This window comes from Phalacrocorax carbo, chromosome 3 (assembly GCF_963921805.1).
Source record: "Phalacrocorax carbo chromosome 3, bPhaCar2.1, whole genome shotgun sequence".
Taxonomy (NCBI): domain Eukaryota; kingdom Metazoa; phylum Chordata; class Aves; order Suliformes; family Phalacrocoracidae; genus Phalacrocorax; species Phalacrocorax carbo.
The window spans coordinates 127,421,972-127,443,662 of NC_087515.1; the positions used below are offsets into that span (position 1 = coordinate 127,421,972).

Consider the following 21,691-nt stretch of genomic DNA (forward strand, 5'->3'; position numbering starts at 1 on the left):
CAAGGTGGGGGCGGGGTGGGGGGAAGCTTTTCTACCAAGTTGTAGAGAGAAGATATCTCTCAGAGGTGTTACACCCACACACAACGGGAGCATTCCATCAGCAAGGATATTAAATCAGAGCAATAAGGCCCCAATTGGACTTTGCAGAAGAAACGGCACTTCCACATTTTCAGGGGGAAATTTCTCCTCAGAACAAAGTTGTTTGCGTAAGTCGAAGAAAGAAGGTGTTATCACAGAGTGGTTATTAGGTGGCAGAGATAGAAAACTGCTGTCAGTTCAAGGAGCACCATTCTCATAGCATAAAAGCTTTTCTGAAGAACACTTAAATCCTGACCCCTGCCTAGAGCGTGTATCAAGTCAGGAGCTTTCTTGGCACTGATTAAAACAAGGCACTAATGGCAAATCTGAAAATAACTAATATTAGAGACTGCACTGTTTAGTAAGTAGAATACACAGAGGAGAAACTAATGATTAAAACAAAGGCCAAAAGTCTGACAACCCGACTACGGCACAAGCCTGCAAGCGAGTCTCGCAGGGGACTTGCTTAACTACCACCAGCAGCTAAACACCAAAACTACCATTCCCAAGAGGGGCACACATCCTCGGAGGGATGCAGCTAATTAACAATATAGCTATATACACGCTCGTTACACGGGTGAAGAGCTTAGCACTTTGTATGTTTTGGAAGTGCATACTACAGGAATATTCACAGAGCAGAACCTCACTAATTAACATTAATAACCGAGAGACTGCTTCTGCAAACGGCTGGATTTCGTGAATTAGCCAGCAAGAGGCCATGCAAGGCTGGGAAGCAGAGAGACAACGCAGCCCAGCAGGCACCTGGCTCGCTTCTTTGGATATCTCTAGTTAAATAATATATCATTGCGCCTCGATGTCTATGAGTGACCTGTAAATAAAGCACCTCTTATGCAAGGCGCTGCTACATCCGATTAGTAGGGTTTGCCCATTTGAAGAGGTCATTCAGTTAAAAAATACAACCTGGACTACCTTCCCTCAGCACCTTTTCACATGGGCCGGCATTTCAGACAACTCATCAACTTCTTTTTCAGCTGTTCTGACATACTTTGTGATTAAACAATTACAAGTCCATTGTTTTATACACCAAAACTCTGGCTTTCAATCCTCAATAACAACTTGGAATTGCTAAGGCTTCCCTCTCCTCCTCCTCTTCCTCTACAAGCCCAGTGAAGCAAGTCTCGGTGCGTAGCCACATGGTGGGTCTTCTCTAGCAAAAGGAGACTGGAGTCCCACTTAGAGCTTGTCACCACACCAACCACGTGCCAGATCAACCTCTGAGCAGTGAAAAAAGGAAGAAGCCCTTCCAAAACAAGCACATCTCTTCTTTCCCCTGCCCCGATTCGGGTATTTCAGCAAGGCGGTTCACAGCGAACAGATGTCCTGGCAGGAGCGGCAGCGCCGGGATGCAAACGAGCGTGGCAACTCAGGGAGACGACTCTACAGCTCCAGAAAACACGTCGTGCAACCGCACAGCAGTGCATCGGTGACGGTGCCACTCAGCCACCCGGGATTTCACACCCAGCCACCATGTGCAAGCATAATCTGATTTAGCAGTTGTTTTCTGACTTCAGCTGTCAAACCACAACCACGGCACATTTGCTGCAGCAGCGTGCGCAGCAATGTGCTTGCAGACCAGAGCTGTTCCTGTCACAAAGCTATTTCCTCCCAGAACCAAAACGGTCAAAATCAGAAATAGCGTATCCATGCAGCAGTGCCCAGCCGTGCCACACGCCCCCCGGCCGACTTCACCAAGAAGTTCGGTGCCAGCAGTATAAAGATTTTCCTTTGGGTGGCAGAAACTTCCAACAACCACTTAGATTTTGTGATTTTGCAAAGGGAACAAACAATATTGAAAATATTTCCCCGTGCAAACTGCTTCCTAATGGCTCCTGTTCTTAGCTGTACAATTCAAGACGATGCTAAACTTACTCAGCACCGTATTTGTTATTTTTTCTCTCTCTCGAAAACACTTTCTATCATCACACACACTCGCACACAGCCTGTGACTTCCCCCGCTAAAGCTCAGGGTTTTCCCTTTGCAAGAGTTCAGGTTTATGCACACTAAAACAGTCTGTTCAGCAGTCTTTTCTTACTGCCTTTTGTGAGAGGCTTCATGCTATGATGAATGTGTAGAAATGCAAAGCAGAAGTCCACACAAAAAGAAGCCAGTGTGTGAGGTGGTTTTGTCTTAAAAGGAGGAGAGGCAGGAATGACTTATTGCCCCATTAAAGAGCTCCAGTCTGCATTCTTATTAGATATAGACACCAATAAGAAAAAAAAAGAAAAAGAAAGCAGTTATATTCTTTAGTATATGGCCCTGGACCAGTCACATGGGTATAAATGAAAATAGGCACAGCAGATTCTCCAAACACAGACATGGAAATCATTTTAATGGTGCACATGACCTAGAAAATTTCAGGTGATACCAATCCATACAAAGCTGTGACAGGATTTAGCTACTGCAGGGCTGCATCTTGTCCCCATTCTCTTGCACCACACATGCCTGTGCATGTCGCAGATACTACAGAAGTCAGTAAGAGGGAGGAGGAGTAACTCCTGCTTGCTCCTGATGAACACACACTCTCACCAGCCCCTCTACCCTTCTTTCTAAGGAAAAGAAACTCCTTTCACCACTGCCTGTAGGCAAAAGTTGCAATGAACACTTTTGTATCTAAGGCATCTCAGCGTTTGGTTGAGCACAGCTTGGAAAAACACCCCAACACTAGGCTTTTTCACCGCTCTCTTGCACTAGGATCTCACCGCACCTTGCAGTTAAGGTGTTCCTCTGATGCCCATATTTGTCTGTTTTCTGCCTTCATTACAGAGAGTTTAAAAAGTCTGCAAGCTGTCCAACGCAGTGAAAAGGCAAGTCATGCCATATTAATTTTCCAGCGGAGAAACTGAGGCACAGAAGAGGCGTATTCTACCTAAATTAATTTCCTATCTCAGGGTAAAACTGAGCTGATGTCCTAGCCGTCAGCCTCTTCACCACCAACTATCTCCTACGGCACTGCTGCAGCCCAGCATCATCCCAGGCAGCTCATGCAGTGGCCTCTATCCTGCAAGGAACAGGCAGCTCCAAGAGGAAACTTACTGCAACATCTACTTCAAGAGTCAATGTAATTCTGCCCTGCACAAAGCACCAATTACTAATGTAAATGATGTCTCCCTAGCTTAATGGCAATGATAAATTACGGCCAGTCATATACGTGGACACTTGCACCAAACAAAACAAGGCGGCACACCCAGAGTAAGCATGCCTGGCAACCGCTAAACACACATTTCTGTGCTCTACGTGGGCAGCAACTGCTGTCCAGAGTATTTTAACAGCAGAAACTGCACTGCTTACTGTAGAAGAAAAAAAAAAAAGAAAAACACCACCACAACACAAAAAAAATCTGAATACATTCCTCCTCATAGCCAAAGCCAGAACATAAGAAAAAAGCAATATAATTATTTCCACACAAGAAGGAAAGGAAACCCAAGAACACACATAGGGAAAGAAACAAACCTCCAAAGCTGGATTTGCAAAATAGTTAGGGGCTTCTGTGCAGAGCTACAACCTCAAGCAGAAGCTGGGAAGAACAAAAACTACAGATAAGCCAACTTCAGGGCTGATGCACACTGCAGAACCCATGGCACCCCCTCCTCTGCCCCCTTCCCCACCCCAGTGTTGGCTGGTTCAGAAAAAAAGAACCCCCAAACTCCCCCACCCAGCACCCCAACAGCAGCGAGGCTAGCTGCAATGCGTGCTGCTCCATTTCAAGCGCTGGCTCCATTTTTGCCCCCCACTAGCAACCCCGTCATTTCCCACAGCAATGTCTGCGCCGAGGCAGAGCCCCAAAGCTGGTGCCAAGCCTGCGGTAGCGGGTGCCCTAAATACTGCACGACCTTCGGTGCGTGACCGAGTTTCAGTTTGCCTAAAGTTACCCTTTCTGGAGTGGCCTCTGTTACAAGCAGAAAGAAAAACATTTTACTGCCTTTTTGCATCAAGCACAAAACGCCTCAACCTCATCAGCGAATGCTAGTCCACCCACCTGCCCAGAGAAACTCATCCACGAGAGGTACACCACCATCCCCTCCGTCCCAATGGATGCATCCAGTGCGTTCGGCCCAGTCCCAGCCCCAGTTCCCCAGCTGGACCCAAAATCCATGAAGGTTGCAAGCGAACAAACCTTCAGCAGGAGCAGAACCAGGCTCTCACCCCACTGTGCTTCCTCCAGATAGCAGGAGCATGGCTCAGACACACTCACTCTTCACGGACAAGTAAAAGCACTTTAAGGAGGGCTTTTTTCCCTCCCTTCACTTTGTTTTAGAGGGCTGAAGAATTTCCTCTGTGAATGCTCCCAATTGTGGCTCATGCTGAGTTATTTTTAAAAGCACAGAACCAGATTTTCAAGACCCTGAATGAGGAAATGCAAAGCTTTTATTAAGCAATAATAGCCCAGACAATGGTCACAATTTCCCAAGGGTCTGAACACCGCAGCTGACAATAAGCTTTATTCCTCCACAAAACCCCCTTCACAGGCTCAGAGGGTTTGCTTTGTATGATCCAGGCTCAAGTTAGAGAGTTAAAACAAAAAGCTCTGTGGTCGTTTTCAGTGTGATTTCCTCCACCAATGCACATCTGATCAGAGATACAAAAATCACTGGGAAAAGACCCTTTGCACTATCTCGTTCCCTCCTTTGCTAGTGCAGTAGGACCCCGCCAAGCTTGCTACCAGGACATCACCCCATCTAGCTGGACCTTTCCCTCATGGGCAGATCACAGCTGACAAACCAGCCAACCTTTCCAGCATCAGGAGAGTGAAACACAGCCCTTCAACTACCTTCACTGATATTTGAACCACCACATAATGACTGTCACTAAAATGGCCTGAAACATGCTGCAAACCTCAGACCTGCTACCACGTGGTATAATCAGATCCAGCGACCACATCAGCTCTTCCTTCTTCTAGGAAGGAGGAAGCTGCAACTACAAGGAGCTCATACAGTCTCCAAAACTACCCAGAACCTTAGGTTTGGCGTTGCATAAGCCACTTATTCAAAAAGGTGTCACGGTGGGCCACAACCAGTTACCATTACACCTAAACTAGCTGGTCTGGCGCTCTCTACAGCTAGCAAAATAAGCAAGACTTCTGGGGCATGTAAAACTTGATTGGTTCAAGATGTCTACTTAGGACAGGATGAACTGTGCTACAGAAATGGTTGTTTTTCTCCACTGACTATAAAGCAGACCTCAGAGAAAGAATAAGGAAAAAAACCCCACAACTTGGTAGACAACTCCATCTGTACAGAAGAGTCCCAGTCTAAGTGTCTCCCACTCGAAAGCTGCCCTCACTTTAAACAGCAAAGAAGCCAACACCATAAATTCATCAGCTCATCAAACCAAACCCAGAGTATTTCTACCCTCCCATCATCTCTCCTCTTCCTTGTCCCAGCAAAAGCATGGTGTGGCTGCAAGTGAACTGAGGTTACAACTAACCTCGCAAACAAGAAGAAAGCTTAGATTCAATCCAATCACTTCCCAGTCTGGTCTACCACACGGCCAGGAAAAAGAGACCACAAGACCTCTTTTTTCCAGCTTACCACAACTTCAAGGGGTTGTGAAAACATTTCTTAATCTTCTCATATCTGCCAGTCAATCTGTAACCAAGAGAGCTTCTGTGCCCAAAAGGCAAAAAATATGTCAACACCCTTCACAAGTAACCTGCATCACTCCTGCTGCTGGTGCACCTCACCAGACCAGTCACCACGAGCTGCAGATGTGAGATACATGTGCCTGCTGCATCTCTTTCCCCCTCCCACGGCTCACAGACAATGGAAAATGGTTTCAAGTTTGTCTACAATTTCCTAAGGGAGAGAAGGAAAAGGTGTTTAGAGGATTTAATTCAAAGCATACTTCATCACCTTCCCTTTTTTCAACCCTGCCTGTAAACTCAGACATAAGGCAATAGCTTCTATCATCCTTTGTCTTCTTTACTGTAAGCTTCAAGGACTCTTCACCCAATGTAATCCCTCAACTTGGCTTAAAATGCTACTGCAAAATTATTAATAACTTGCTTGTCTATAAGACGGCTGTCCATGTTATACGTGCAAGCAACTGCATGCTCTGTCCAGAAGAGTATGCAGAAATTCAGGATATGTTCAGAAAACGGATGTACCCAGAAATCGAGGATGCCAAACACACACAGATATTGCTATTCAGAGAATTCACAGAAGCACTTTTTGTGCTGCAACATCTGTAAATCAAAGCATATTATTTTCCACCCTCATAATCAAGAGATTTGCTAGATTATCTAGAGATCTGTCTGATCATGACAGACAAAGCTGTTGAACCTCACGCAGCTGCCTGAAACGCACACTCAGGCAAAGAGCTTACTCGTGACACAGAACAATAAACGCAGCCCCTTCAGTGCTCGCTTCCAATTAGCAAAACTCTCAGTGCGACAAGGAAAGAGCCCATCACAGCAAGAGGAATGGCCACAGGTGACAAATGTGCATGCCAGCAGCCGCTGCCTGGCAGACAAGCCGCAGTCCCCATCTAACAAAGTGAGGATCAGAGGCAGACTGCAGTCAGCGCTTCATCTGCAGTCAATGAGAAGCCAGAAAGGCTGGAATATTGTTAGGAGGACATACAGCAGAACTTAAAAAGGCAACCTTGACAGCGAGCGTAGCTTCAATTAAAAGCTGTAATCGCAAGGCCAGACTCCAAAATGCTCCTCAGCAGCCAATAATCTAACTGTTCCTTAAAGACATACCATGATAAGAAGGAATTGGGTATCAGCTGGCTGAACAACTAAGCCCAGCCAGATGCTAAAACTACCAGCAAATAGGTCAGTCATATATCCTACACCATTCAGGGCCTTCCGACAGGGAACAGTCACACATCACCACTCGTGCGCCTCTCAAAGTGTTTTGAGAGGGTCCTCGCAGTCCCGAATCCATTTGCCAAATGATATTTCATTTTGTGGTTCAGGGGAAGGCAAATCACAGCCCACCTCATTGCTGAGAAGCCTTTTCGTTTCTATCTTTCCAAATCATGTTATGCAACAAGTAATTCACTCCTGCACATGTAGGAGCAAAAATGCCCTTCAGCATTAATAACGATTCTAGATTATAGTAATCTTAATAGAAATAAGATCATGGAGATTTTATTATACAACTCTGCAAATTACTTAAATCGAGCAAAAAAAAGTACAAGGTTAAATTAAGACTCCTTTCCTGCTCTACCTTTCACTCCTGCCTGCGGGAGCACATGCAACAACATTAAATACAGCTGTTAACTTTCAGATGCAGTGTAACAGCTATTTACCGACCTATGGAGGATACAAGCACATACCTAAAAAAGCGTGTGCCAGGGATAAGTTATTCCAGGTTCTTTAAGAGATACCGCTCTCCAAAGAGAGTGGTGACAGATACGATCTTCGGAAAGATTCAGGACTGTTGTACTGAGCCTTCATTGCTATCAATGACCTTTACAGTAATACGATAAATATTTTAGCATATAATGAATTTGCTGCATTACATTTGCTCTCTGGGATCAGCTCAGAACTGATCAATTGTAGGCATAAAGCTCCCACGAAGCTGAAAGCTACAATGGAGATCTTACTGCCTGCAGCAAAACTGCAACAAATAGCTGGGCGGGGGGTGAAGAGGAAAAAAGGTGTCTTTAAAAAAACCCAACTCATGAGCTTACCATTTACATAAGCTTCCACCAGATTCCCAGCGCCAGCAGTGAGATCCCTGCAGTCACTCAAGCAGGACTGGTCCTAAAGCTGAATCCTTAGCGTTTCCAATCCCAAGATTTATTTATGCCAGCAACAAACCCCTCAAAGATAACCTCAGAAAACCACCAGCTTCCCCGGAGTTTGCAGGAGAGGCTCCAAGGTAGCTCTGAAACACAAGGGAAGTTGCATGTTTTAGGTCCAGGTCATTCGGATGACTCAGATGACTTCAGACACCTTTTTGCATTTCCATTCCTTCCCTTGGAGATGACAGTGTTTTGTCATTTTGCAGTAGGATCTCAAAAACACACAGAGTTGTCTGTGTCTCCTCATCCCAAGGAAGGGAGATGCCACGGCCTCTTTCTAGATACCCTTACCCCTGCAGAGGGTTCCACAGAACACATGAAGCCAGCAGATACCAGCGCCACATCTGCTGATCTGTGCCGAAACCTCAGCCAGCCAGCTTGTCTCATTTTTTTGGATATCATTTTCAACAGATTAAGAAAAATTATCCCAGGGGTATGGCAATGGACCAGAACGCAGGAGATGATTTTAAGACATCTGTAATAGCACACAATTAACAACTCCTCAATTTTGTCTTATGACCTCACTCATTAGGAAGAATTTTTATCACCGTCAAATAACATCTTTACAAACACTCCCCCCCACGTCTCTGCCAAGTCTTTCCTTCCTGCCATTATAAGCCCGAGGCTTCTCTTTCCTCCCCTTGAGATGGAGTCAAGGTAAGATCTTAATTTTGTCTACCATCTGCAATGAAACTGCCTATACACATGTGCCAAACAAGCTAGAATTACACCATTAATTTCAGCTTAGTCAGCTCACGCCACAGGCTAAGTCAATATTTGACAGATATTTAGCAAGGACTACGATTTATTTAAATTCAGTGCATTGTGTCCGCAGGAGCAGATATAGCAAAGGATAAGACAGCAGGACATGCTGCTTGGGATTTGGGGGACAAACACTAGATAACCACAGACTTCTCTTGGCTGGAAACCTCCTGTTGTCAGAGAAAAGGGTTGAGGGAATAGAAGGCCCAGCGTCTCCCGAGATCAGTCCTCCAAAGCATGCCTGCTTCTTGAGAAACCACCAGCCTTCCTGCGAACAACGCTATGTGCGAGGGAGAACATCTCGTCTTTCAGAGAGGCAGGGTTGCTAAGGCAATCAAACAAAAGGCCTGTTGTCTGAACCAGTCCACAATTTCCCAACACATCCCCATGGCTGCTAGCTACAGGGCAGTTCAGCCCAGTCGAGGAGCTCCAGCTAAATCCGGTCTCCATCACAAAGCCATGCATCTCTGAGCAGTTCTTAAGAGCAGTTAATGTTTTTTGGTATCTTCACAGCTGCTCCTCAGCTGGCAGAGAACAAGGAAATTCTGAGGAATGGCATTATTTTCACATAAATCCCTAAGAAGAGGAAGTCACGTCAGCAAGCAGAGTGTGAGGAATAAAATAACAATGAGCAGAACAGATTAAGCATAACTTCACCATAAATTGCAACCGGCCCACTACCCTTACCCTTAGTTTTCAGCAGAAACCATGGAAAAATATAAGAAACCATCAACTGCAGGACAGTCTCTCAGCTTCCCACCCCCTTCTGCAATTTTTACAAGCTTTTGAAATCCAGTTGTTTAAAACAAGCTCATCCCAGCAGATATCGATGCTGTGAGTCAGCAATGTCTCTTCACAGATGTGATCTCTCCCAAAGTGACTGCTTTCCAGAGCAACATCTCCAGACCAAGCACGGTGTCAGCGCAACTCACTCTCAGAGTTTTCTGCCAGCGCTGTTCAGAGGAAGAAAAACTGCTGAAACCACCCAGCATGCCAAGTTGGTTAATGACATAGCAAAGAAATAGGTGTCAACTTTCATATGAAGTGGCTCCAAGTTAGAAGACAGACATTTTTCCTTTTTTGATATAAAAAGCTAGGGAAAATAAAAGCAATTCCTTAAACTGCCACTTCATTTTCTCACGATAGCATCGTCTCCCCTCCTCCGTGACTGCAAGCAGATATTACAGCTTCTGGAGCTCTCTAACCCTGTTGCACGTGCTGGTTCATCCTGCTAGCTGGCAAAGTTCTTTGCTCACATGAGCCCTGGGAAATGGTGCCAAAATTGAAGATTAAAGGAATAGGTCAGTGAAAAATCCCAATAAAGATAATATCCCAGGGGAAAAACAAAAAGAAGTGTTGATACAAACCTCCCTCTACACAACCAACCACAGTAAGTCCCCTCCTGTCAGCAGATCTGAAGTGTTGTTACACAGGCCAGAGCTGCCACCAGCAGAGAAAGCTGCTCATAAAAATCAAAGCTGCATGTGTGAAAACTAAGTGTTCCTTGTTTTGTACAGAACTGTCTGGGAGAGGAGAGTCCAAACACCAACTAAACAGTCCATGTGCAGCCCAAACCAGCTGCAGAGCGTGGAGCTTCCCACCCAGCAGCATTCCTGGGACCTCGCAGGGAGCGAACCTTGCTTGGCAAAAGGAAGATGCCTACAAAAGCACAAGATCCAAATTCAGAAGAAATTCTGTTTCGCTGTGCTGCAGCTCACCAAAGAGGTGTTTTGGTTTAATTCAGTCACTAAGTGAAACTTAAACCCAAAAAGATACATGTCGAGGCTTATAGCAACAAAAGGTTTATAGCAACATTTTCTCTCACCCTGGACAAACTGTTTCACTACAGAAACTGAAGGAAATCACACCGACTGCAGTGGACACACATGCGTTTGAAAGCACAAAGAACAAAGCTCTGCTGGATCTGGGAATGAGAAAGCCTGACAGATTTAACTCTGGATTATCCCCTGGCAAATTAGCTACTGTTTAAACATGGGGCTCGGACATTACATCATCTGTTTGCAGGGGAGTGTTTTTTTTAAAAAAAACTTTTTTTTAAAGCTAAACCATTCTTGTGTTCACAGCTTGAGGAACATCATTCATTCCTAACAGACTCAACAAAGTGAAAGGGTGGATCAAACTCTGCAGGAGCGCTGCAAGCAGGGAAGCACACACCTAAACTGTTTTGCAAGTTCGAACAGTAGAAGATCTTATCTAGAATTTAGCAGGAAATACAAAGTGCCCCTCGGGTCTCTCTATTCTGGTTCAAGAATGAAAAGCCCACTTTTTCAAGTTATGATGTGCAAAAACCAGCCTGACTAGGGGGCTGAAATCGCATGTGCTTCTGCTCACCCAGCTCCAGTTCAATGTGGACCTAAGGAGACACATGGTTGGGCCCCATTTGATTCGTCCACTCGTTTTTGACCTATGCAAGTAACTCCAGCATTTCTGTCCTCCTACATACCTCACTCATTGCCTTAACGAACCAGACTGAGAAGCAGGGAAGGACCAGCTGCAAACTGAGCTACTGGAGATATTGTCGGTGTCTGTTCACTTGTTCCAGATTGGACATTCATTTTGGAGACTTATTTTCCCTTGAGAGGTGCAGATCTCCGTCAGTACAATTTTGTTTCTCAAGACTTGGCAGAACCCTAATTTGAAGGCTCCTGCTCTTTGCGCTTGTTTCACAGAGCTTTCTTTGGTGTATTTGAGGGACCAGGCTCTCACAGCCTCTCCAAGCACCACTTCAGAAAACACACAGTGCAATGGGCTCTCATGTGAAAACTCACACTTAAACGCTGAGTTGATCTGAGAGATCTCACACAATCTGTTTTTCCGACCCTTCGATCTCAAGAGTTGTCAGATTTTAGAGAGGAAACAGGAAGAATGCCAGAAGAGACATTTCGAAAGGGTAGGAGGAACCATGGGTTTCGTCCCTGAGAAGAGCAGGTTTCACACAGACACACAGTTTGTGTGGAGCGTGGCCCTCTCAGATATTTGACTTTTTCCACCCACGGTGGCCTGTGACCACAATCCAGTGACATTGAGGAACAACATTTCACAAGAGTTTTGTTAAAGCTTTGTTAAAAAAAAAAAATTAAAAAGGATTTTTTTTTTCTGAAGCTGGTAAGGTTCCATATCCTAATCACATTACAACCTGCTAAACGGGGAAAACACAACATCAAAAAAAACCCAAAAACCCAAACTACCAACACCCTAACCAACTAAACAAAAAAAACAGACCAAAAACCCAAACAAAATCCAACACCAAACCACAGCCCTTTCATCATCACGCCTCAAGACATTAAAAAATACATTAAGAATTTTCTCCTCAGATTAAAAAAATAAATATAGCATTATTTTAAAATAACACTAAGGACAAGCAATTCTTGATTAAAAAAAAAAACAACAACAAAAAAACACAAAACCCCCCAAAGTTTCAGAAAACTACACCTGTGGAAGTCCTGTTAAAGACAGCTTAACATTTAAAAAAGCCAGAACTGCAACATACATAGAATAGGCTTTGCTGTCAGAAGGTAATTTAAAAAAAAAAACAAACAACTCAATTCTGCTCTATATCGAGATAGCCAGGAGCTGATCTGCGAGAAAGTCAAGCAAACAAATTTTCTGAGATTCCAAAATGTCATTGCAAACAGTTACTAAAATGCAATACTGAAAACAACATATGCTATTTTTTTTTTATTTAATAAAACATCTTTACTGCTCTAGTTATTACTTGGAAAGAGAAATAATCCCATGGATCAGATAAATCAGTTAAATAATTATTTCAATACCAGGGAACCACTAAAACTGCGTTTCAAAGAGAGTAGGCTACACAACTGTTTGTTTCCTCTTCCTCTCCCTTTGTTTTAGCACGACGCAGTTCCCAAAACAGATCTCATCAGCAGCTAAACTTGGGCCAGAATGAAGACATTCTTTCCCATGTATGGGAAGTAAGGGAGATTATTAATTTCACTTCTCATAACAGAAGAGTAGAAATCCTAATAAGAAGGCCTCAGAAGAAGTAGTCAGGCAATCAAACGAAGCACCAGGGTCTGAAGAGATTTGTACCAAAACCACATGTGTCTCCAGTCGTCTCCCAGCCAAGCAGCCTTCAAATCAGGGCATTTTCTTCTTTCAGGGCAACTCCAGTCCCCATTAACAGGAACCGCGTGTGTCAGCACAAACCTCAGTTTCACCCAGCAGCATGCAGCAACTGAAAAATGAGCATCCTATTCTAGTGACCTTCATAGCCATATACAACAGCAAACTGTTCTTGTCCATTCAGCGCGTTCATTTATAACAAGTCCCCCAGCTTCATTAAATTACCCTCGCTGGTCCTGAGCAGACTCCAGATTTGCAATAAAGATAAAAGAGTGCTGGAGCAAACCTCTGCTACAGCACAGCAGCTGTGTCACCATCCCACTACCTATTCTTCATCTGCCCAAGCCTTGCAATGCTCAGCCACTCTTATTGCTGCCAGGCGAAGGGGCCAAGCACATATAGGCATTGCCCAGCCCTCCCATCCCCTCCAGCAGCACAGGGGCAGCAAGCCCGGCTTCTGGCTGCTCTGCTTCTCACTTTGCCTTCTGAGTAACACAAACAGGTCAGCTCATACCAGGCATCTATCCCTCACAGCCTTGGGGCAGCAAAATTCAGAGTATCAGAGCTGGGTAAAAAATATCAAAATACAGAGATACTCCCCGACCCCTGCCAAGTGAGTGGGTCTCCTCCTCGGGCACTGCCAGTGCTCATATCCCACGTCTTGGGAGAGACAGGTTGGACTCAAGACAGGAATATCCTAATGCAGGAACATTAAGACAGTTAACTAACAGTAAGAAAAGGGGAGAAGGGGCACCTAGCAACTTCTCCCCATCCTACTGCTGAGAGAACCCCCCATTTACCCCAGAAAAAAACCCACAAGCAGTTTGCTGTCAGATTATCAAACTGCCTCACCTCACCGAGGCATCACATAAATGACAAGGACTGCAGAGCTGAGAGAGGGAAAGGGACCAAGGCCATCCCTTCTAGCAGCATGCTATGGAATCAGTTAAACCATGTCACAAATTCCAAATCCAAAGGTCAGTGTCAACAAGTACTGGGCAGTACTTCCCTCCATCACAGAAGCACTGTGATATGCTCAGATACTACAGAAACATTAACCTCTCTTTCCTACAGATTTATAAAGCACAGAAGCAGAGGAAGGTGACAGAAGAGCTCGGGTATAATCCTCTCCCTCCCCAAAAGGCTCCACATAGACATACAAATAGTGAGTGCACAGTATGAGTTAACGCAGCACTCCCTCAATACGCGCACAACAGCTTTTGGTAAACAGGCTAAGAATAGCTACAGGGACAGCAAAGCGTCCAAGCAAGACACCCCTGCAAAGCAGCATCAAGCTCACAAGAATCATTGGCAAGGCTGCTTTTGCTTTAATCAGTTTTAAGAACAGGAAATTCACTTTGGTTCTTTTTATAATACCTACTCTATTACATTTGTCAAACAGCTGCCACTTTCTGTCCCAGATATAGCTGCTTTCAGGGGTAACCAAAAGGGTCGACGTGTCTGCGCATGTATTATAGATCAGAGATGCATATTAAACCAGACTCGAGATCTGTCTAGAGATTACATGTCACTCCTTCCAAGTCAATGGAATTATACAGAGACCCAAGTCAGTGCAAAGCCTGGGTCGTACTTGTATAAACTACTCCAGAAGATGCTCTGGGCCTCGCTGCCTGAGCAGCGTCATCTGAAACGCAAGCTCAGTAAGACAGACTTCCAACCGATGCAGAAAGATCACCTTCCTCGACAGCTCCTTTGACAAGGAAGAAATAATTGCACTGCTTGGTCTTTCTAATCAAAGTCATCATTGTCCTGGCAATGTAAAAGTCATTTCCAGAGAAAGAGCAGGTCTGATTCCTGAGGGGTTGGGGGCGAACTTGCTTCTGTACAAAAGCCTTGAGATACCTGCCAGCTCCAGCTCAATCGTTACTCCTAACTAACTACACCCCTGAGATGCTTGCAAAAGGCTTGGTGCTATTCATCACTGCCACAAAGTAAAAACAAAGTCAGAAGACCCTGGAGGCAAATGCGAGAAACCAACTGCAAGACTTCTTTGAATCTTTTATTATTATTATTTTCATTAAATCTTAATTTTTGTTAAGAACTCCAAGATTAACATCAACAATAACACTTTGCAGGCATTACTGATTTACAGATTTCCCGTGAAGTAAGGCAGCCTCAAACCTGGTTTATAGATAAGAGGCCTAAGAAGTCTGCGGGCTACAACAGAGCCCGACAGCCAAAAGAGAAAGGAAAGAGTTTCTGGGTCCATCAAATCCAGCCGGCTCTGCTAGAACAGAACCATCTTTCAGAATCAACTCTAAGTTCTGCTTTTAGTAAGATCAACGAAATAACAACTACCCAGAACTTATTTTTTACAAGATCATTACAAGGACAGCTGCTGCCTTCCTCCACGTCCTTGGTTTTGTTTCCTGATGCACGGTTGAGAACTTGCAAGGAAAGGCTTAACAACAGCTAATTGTCAGACGCCACAGTAATTAGTGGCAACTTTCCAACGCATCCATCTCTGGCTGGTTTTCCGATAGCTGGCTCCTCCTCAATCCCCACATTAAAATGAAGGTACACAAGGTAGGCGGCAGATTCATTTATGACTACCAAGGTCTTCCCAGGAGAGATGCCTAAGGAAAGAAATATCTTACCTAAACAATGCATGTGTTGGGGTTTTTTTCTTCCCATATGCAATGGGACTGCTATCTGTATTAATCTGAGAATGATATTAACCTATTCGCTGGCATTTACTATTAGATGTACAATGCATTTCTGGGAGTCAGTGGGCTCTGGTACCACATGTTATCTCTGGCCAGCAAATTACCTCTAAATGAGGAAGACAGGATCATACCGTCCTGTCTTCTCCCCGCCTGCTGGTTACACATCACGCCTTGGATGTTGCAACTCTGCTTATATCAAAGGTTTCCAGCCTATTTTATTTGCAGACCCTTATAAGTTCTTCAATAGCGAGTTCAGGACTGCTTTGCTCAGAGTTTAGAGACCCCATAGAAAGAGGCTCACACCGTTGCTCTATATATTTAGGCTCTGCTCTCAACTCCAAGGCTCCCCACTTGTTTGGCAGCTCTTCTTGTCACAAGCTCCAACGCTTTCATGCCAACCTTTTCCAGCAGTCATCTGCATGTCAGCAGTACCCCACAGCCTCTACTCCACTCAACACCAACACAATCCAGAACACATCACTTCCCACTAAGTGCCTACACAGAGCAGACCTGCAGTATAATTACTTCCTCGTGCCCATAATAGAAACACTAAAAGACATGTACAAATCTCATCCTGATGCACTCCTGCATTACATATGATGCGGAGGCATTTAATCGAGGGAGGAAAAGAAAAAGAAGTCTTTCCCACACTCAGTGATGCGCTTAATTCCATCACATTCAAATCTGGACCCACAAGGTGGGCTACGTATGGGATGGGGAAAAGAAAAGCCTATCTCCACTTTGAAAATTGAGACATGTTGATGGGACAATGTAATGGAGGGTGTTGCTGGTTTTAATTGTACTGCCTTTATATAAGCGGAGGACCCAATTTCCACATGAAGTTGCCAAACTTGAATTCATCATCTGTTTGACTGGAATGAGAAAGTACTCAATCTGTCAAGAAGTGTCCCCTAAGGAAGATAGTACATGTATAGGCCAATTTATTTCCCGCTCAGTGACATTTCAGCTTTCAAATAAATAAAACTCAAATTAATTCATAGGTGGCCAATGTACTGGCATAGACTTAAGATGGCTACACAGCTCCACAGTCCTTTCATGTTACACAGAAGGGCTAGCACAAAACAGTAAGAAAGCTCATCCTGCAGAGTCAGACGTCAGAACATACGCTTTAGCACAGCAGCACTCGTAGCAAAACGCAACAGGAATGGAAACAAACCTCAGGCCACCTGCACTGCCGCTACCCCTAAGAGGGCGGCCAGATAAGAAGATACCTGCAAGTATTTTGAATCATGAAAGAAAGCATTTTATGAAACAAGACGGATAAAAGGCTAACCAGCTGGAAAGTGTACATTAAAAAGGAAATAAAAATGTTACTTGTGCAGTGGGAACTGTTATTAGCATTTTGTATTAGAAGAAACTTGAGAGGGTTTCTTAATGTTCATGGGTTAATGCCATGTTCTGATACTACTCTCAGGCAACCATTTGCATCAGAAAAGCAACACACTTTCTTAATGCACCAAAACTCAGGGGCAAGGGGGAGGGCAGGGGATAGGCAGAGAAAATACACAGCCCTGACTCCAGGCAAGGAGATGCCAGCCATTTCAGAAACCGACTGTAAGGGCAGAAATTCTGTGACCATTAAAACATGCGCCTTAAAGGAAAAACAAACCCTCCTTTACATATATCAGTGGCTACAGATTATCTGTTTGTTTGGTGGTTTAGGATCTGGCCCCCCCAACAGACATAGAAGATTGATTTGCTTGATTTATGAGCCTGGATTTTCTGAATTTCACTTAATTTTATCAATAAGGGACAGGTCACTTTGTAGTGTTACTAGTTATGTCAACATAGCCCTGAGAAACCAACGGCCACTCACCACGAGCTAGCAGGGGCAGATGCCAGCAGAGGGAGCACAGCACACTTACATGCTTCTTGTGTGAAAGACTGGATATCGCAAACTTCCTCAGCAGACGCTAAATCAAAAACAACAAAGATATCGGAACTGCTTTAAAATTGCTACAGCCTTGTAGGGAATGTCCAGCAAGTTAAGGCAGAAGCTAGAAAATGTCCTTTCAAATCCATCTGTGATAGATTAGTCAGTCCTCTAAGCTGCTCTTGCTGGTAACAGACATCAATTAACTAATAGCAATGATTTCACAAAAATGGGATTTCAATTTGCACTTCAAAACTGGCCCTGCAACTGCGGTGTAATAACATCAATTTACCCGGTCGGCCAGCGCTCAAGGCTTCCTACGCCCAGGCAATCCAGAGATCGATTAGCTGTAAGCCACGGAGCTGTACATGCTTCTGTCTTTATCCTTCCTAACAAACCCCAAAACCTCAAATTGGCTTTGCACCTCTTCTCAGGCAGCTTCCACCAACATCATTTGCATCTGACAAACACCCATCTAAGCTGCAGGAACCAAACTCACCCACGACAATCCGCAGTACGCAGTACTTCCAGGTATTTTCCAAGAAGAAAACTACGGGCTCTTTGCTTTTGAGGGTACATACTCATGCTAGCTTTAGCCCAGCAAGCACAGCCTGTGCCAGCACGGGTTATGAGACAGCTGGAAGTCCCAGTTCTGTGCCCCAAATCCCACGTGAATGCTTCCCCTACTGCCTAGCCACGTACTAGCAGAGATACGCCTATCTGTACTGAAACGGCACGTATCTAAATACGCCTATGAGTATTGCTTGCCTTTTTCACACAGAAGCAAACAAAACCCCCACATATTTTGCTTGCTGGGTGGTTAAGACATAGGAATCCCAGTCTGGGTTAGGATGTGTTCATTACAGGAACAGCAAAAATTCCACCCTGGGTTAAAACCCCAGAGTTGGGAACTGCTTCAAAATGTTCCCAAAAAAGGGGCTTTCAGCAGAGACCACAGGTAGAGAAGTGAGACAGCAAGCACTGGGAAAACCTAACTGCGGATCAGGAGATGAGATCCAGTGATCAAGAGGTCTCTTCCAGTTCAGTGTTTTTGTGGGGTTTCCAAAGCAGAAAAATTGCCTCTGGTTTAAGAACCAATTCACATTCAACTGCTGTGATCTTGGCTTCAAACAGCTAACATGTGCAGTTGGCTTCATTTCCCACTCCGGTGAAATCATTATGGTGGGCAGGGAGAGGAATGCCCTGGGAAAACAGGCGAGGCAACTGGGAGAGGTGATAGGAGTCAAACAGCAAGGAGAAAAATCAGGCAACAGAGACTGAAAGGAATAAAGGAACAAACACATACAGGCAGAAGGAGAGGGACAAACTCTAAAAACTTAAGATGAGGGTATTGTGACATTTCAAGAGATAGTAGTCATGGAAAGCAGGCTCAAGGTGGGCTCTGACTCCACATATGCAAGCAAGACCTGGGAATGCATCGACGACATTCAACTCATTGGCTGAACAGTCCCAGAGATCCACACTACAAATATTCAAGGGAAGACGATGATCCTTCCCATCCCATCTTAACAGCGCATAAAACCCCCTCCAATTTTGCCATATATCTTTGAGAAGCAGTCTAAGTGAAGGCAATTCAACAATCAGTTTTGTGCATTTGTTGCTTTTGCTCTGACTTTACAACTGCCAAAATCCAACCCCGCATGCAAACAAACATGAGAGCTAACAATCTCCACTTGAAAAATTAGAGGATTTCAGAAAACTATTTTGGACTTCCCTTCTGCAGTGAGACATCAAGAAGTTCAAGAACTGTCTGTACCTTAGCTGAGCTGCCAAAAGAATTTGGCTATACCGTGCTCAAAAGACAACAGTCAGTTACCTCTGTTCCAGAACCTCTTAACGCTGAGCTGAACCAATGCAAACCCACTTCTCCACAAAAACAGAAATATCTCTAAGATAATCACCCGCATGTGACACCCCTTTCAGGAAACAAAGTTATTTAGTCTTCTTCATACAGATGTTAGACCGGCAGCACGGAAACCCAGAAATTTTAAAGCCAAGCTATCACATTGGAATATCAACACACACACTTTATCAGAGGCATGCATAAGCAACAAGAGATCACAAACTAGTCCATGAGTCTCTCAGTGTTTGAATTTTAACACACAGAGCAACAGAACAGTGTATCTAGAAAGCATCTTCGTGAATCCTTAAGACCATTTTAAGCATTTCCAGCTCCTCCAGGCTCCAAATTGTTTGGGCTTGTAGCAGCGTAACGGGGTGTTAGGCAGTCAGCAGCAACGCATTAGCCCCACACCAGTAAAATTTTTTTGATTGAAGAAAGACCCCTGTGTTTTTGAGTAAGAAGAGACCTCATGTGGGGAAAACAGCTGGGAAAAAAAAAATACAAACCTCAACTTCAGCAAAGAATCCAGACGAGTGTAATACGAGCATACCAGAAACACTGAGATGCCGAGAGACAACAGCCTTATCGTTTCTGTCCTCACCACCTCACAAGGCAAAACCCCGGCACAAGCAGCAGGGAACAAACACCGACCCGGGGGGAATCTGCTGCCAGCGGCAGCGGCGAGCGCGAGGGCTTTGACAAGTTTCCAAGACATGGGACAACCCTGCGCTACGGCGACAAGCGCCTCGGGGTCAGCGCTTTCGGTGACCGTCGAAGCCAGAGCGGGCACTAGGCCTCAAGCCCCTGCGCCGAAACCCGCCTCAGAGCGGGAGGAACGGGACCCCGCTGGCCATGGGGGAAGCCGACGTCCCCTCGAAGCATAGGAGATGCTGCAGGCAGCCTGGGGAGACGGGACAAGGGGGTCCCGGCGTCCCCCACCTGCACCCCGGCCCCTCGCAGAGTCAGCCGAGGGAGGCGGGAGGGTGGGCAGGCGGGAAGGCTGGAGCCTGTCAGCAACGCCTGGGCACCAGGTGCCATCGCAGCCCTCCCGCCATGAGGGAGCCCCCCTCATGTGGGACACCCCCCGCGCAGCGCCCCTCGCCCTGGGAGACCCCGAAAATGCCCCTTACCCTGTGTGGGACCACACACACACACACAGAGCGTCCCCAGCCCTGAGGGACTCCCCGCCCAGTATCCCTAGCCTGAGGGACCCCCCGGCACCAGCGTCCCCAGCCCTGAGGTGCCCACACCCTCTCCCAGCGCCACCAGCCCTGAGGGATGCCCCCGCCCCCCACTATTCCCAGCCCTGAGGGATCCCCGCCATCAGCGTCCCCAGCCCTGAGGGACCCCGCCCCCCCCAGCGTCCCCAGCCCTGAGGGACCCCCCCCCCTCCCAGCGTCCCCAGTCGGGCCGGGGGAAGGCCCCCCCCCCCGCGCCTCACAGAGGAGGGGGCTTCCTCCGGACTGTACCACTCCCGCCACTCACCCGCCCCCACGGGCTACCCCGGGGGTGTGCTACCGCCGCGAGTCGCTCTTTCCCTCCTCCCACCCCCCCAACCCCCGTACGTGGTACGGTCCACCCTACCTCTCGGCGCCCTCACTTCACCCTCCTGGCGGAGCCGCGGTCCCGCCGCCCGCCGCGCCGCCCACCGCGAGTGGCTGGGGGGGGAGCCATAGCCGCTGCCTTAGCCTTCCCCCTTCTTCCGCCCTCCCCTGCTCCCCCCCCACCCCCCTGGATCCGGAGACAGTTGGTTCGTTCCGAGAAGCCGGCCGGTCTTCTCCCCTAAACCGCTGGATCTCTCACGTCTTCGGCCATTTCCGACCGAACCGGCGGAAGTTGCCGAAGTGGTGGCGGAACTTAACGGGCTTAGCCGAAGGGTGGGCGGAGATAGCCGAGCCGGCGGCGGAGCCAGCCGAAGGGCTAAGGGGGCGGGGAGCAGAATCGCGGAGGAGGAGACTCTTGGCTCCGGAACCTGCCGAGAATAGCTGAAGCTCCCCAGCGCGGAGGGCAAGGGCGCGAACTGGCGAGGGCTCACACAGTTACCACCCACCCCCTCCCGGTCCTGAGGCGGGGAGTAGAGCGGCAGAGCCAAAGGGAGCGCTGTCCCTTTAAATCGTGGAGGATGTGGAGCAGCTCCTCCCTCCGCCCCCGAGAGCCCGCCCACCTGCCGCTGCGCATGCGCGCGGCGGCGTGGCGCTTTTCCCGCCCAAAGGCAGGCACGTGCTGTGCTCCTCCTCTCCCCCATCCCTCGCTGGGGAGCCGCCATGTCCTCCCGGCGCCCGATGCTGCCTATGCGGCCAGCCATGTCCCAGCCCTTTATCCACAGCATCCCTGTCTTTCTCCAGCTGTCCCCCAAAACCCCTGTGAGGCTGGGGGTGAACCCGTGGAGCTCAGCCATGAGGGTCAAAGCACTGCGGTGACTGCGAAGGTTGCAGCTGATGCCCCAGAGAGATGTCTGGGTGACTCCCGGCAACAGGGGTTATGAAAACAACTGTATTGTGGGAAGCTGATTGAAAGACATGAAGACA

At 46.6% G+C, this 21,691-nt stretch overlaps 1 protein-coding gene across 5 annotated transcripts in view; it reads right to left on the reverse strand.

The window, feature by feature from the left end:
- EXTL3 (exostosin like glycosyltransferase 3) overlaps window positions 1-21,159 on the reverse strand; it is a 141,097-nt gene extending 119,938 nt beyond the window's left edge. For 3 of the 5 annotated variants that reach the window (XM_064448305.1, XM_064448301.1, XM_064448304.1), the window contains exon 1: window positions 20,748-21,159. The gene's annotated coding sequence lies outside the window, so the exon portion shown is untranslated. Of the gene's footprint in view, window positions 1-19,669; window positions 19,863-20,648; window positions 20,718-20,747 lie in introns of those variants that run through there. The other 2 variants (XM_064448302.1, XM_064448303.1) reach the window with 2 other exon arrangements.
- Window positions 21,160-21,691: the final 532 nt, after the last annotated feature.